The following is a 948-nucleotide window of genomic DNA, read 5'->3' as shown; positions in this document are numbered from 1 at the left end:
ATTGTCTTGTACAAACTTATTCCCTAACCTTGTTCAAGTTTCACCCTAGCTACACGTAAGTGTAATCCCCAGCAGAGTCGCCAAACTGTGGACAGCGGGCCGCCCACGGGGGCGCTTGTGAGTGAAGGGGCTCGAAAACAAGCGTTTGCATTTTGTATGGAGTCGCCACCAATTTTTATGGGAAATTGGAACCGTTCGAATACCTCGTGTCATGTCAAGACACAAAGTAGTGACATGAACACTAAGCAGTCGTTACCCTTAGCATTCTATGTCTAGAATGACTCTCGTGGATGCCAATGAACACGGGTGCTCACGGAGATCTGGAGTAAGGGGTGAGGGTACGTATTAGGAAGCTCTTTTGATCGAACACCTAATCCCGCCCGCCTCGATAGCGGCCTCTACTAATGATTAGGGAGTTTATTCGTACTCGATATATCGTCGGCTATATGCATGCAATGCAACATCCAATAGATTAATCCTAACATGTGAAATTAGCTAAGTCGGTGAACAATTAATTAGGCAAACAATTGGGGTCGAAGTAGGATTTAATGTAGATTTACATGTGGGAGCATACAAATAACAAAAGCGATATAATAATTATAAATTACAATGAAGGAAATTACAATAATTACATTGGAATAGGCGATTTATGTCGAAAATACCTTTAAAACGGATGATTTGAGAAAAAGAATAAAAGAATAAAAAAAGAACAAATTAACGAACAGGATGATGAAAGTGATAATACGGATGATGAGATTAATACGTAGCTAATTAAACTAGATCAAGGCGAAAAGGAGTTCGGGACGAAGTCGTCTGGAACAGCGAAGAGACACTGCGCCCTTTGGAAAGAGGCGCGGCGATTCTTTGCGTCTGTTCCAAGGACGAACTCGGGCCGTGAAGCCAAAAGCGCAATTGTTAACGTTTATTGGTGAATTTAATGGATTGATT

This window comes from Silene latifolia, chromosome 1 (assembly GCF_048544455.1).
Source record: "Silene latifolia isolate original U9 population chromosome 1, ASM4854445v1, whole genome shotgun sequence".
In the NCBI taxonomy this organism is placed as follows: domain Eukaryota; kingdom Viridiplantae; phylum Streptophyta; class Magnoliopsida; order Caryophyllales; family Caryophyllaceae; genus Silene; species Silene latifolia.
Note: the sequence above shows the minus strand (reverse complement) of the source record.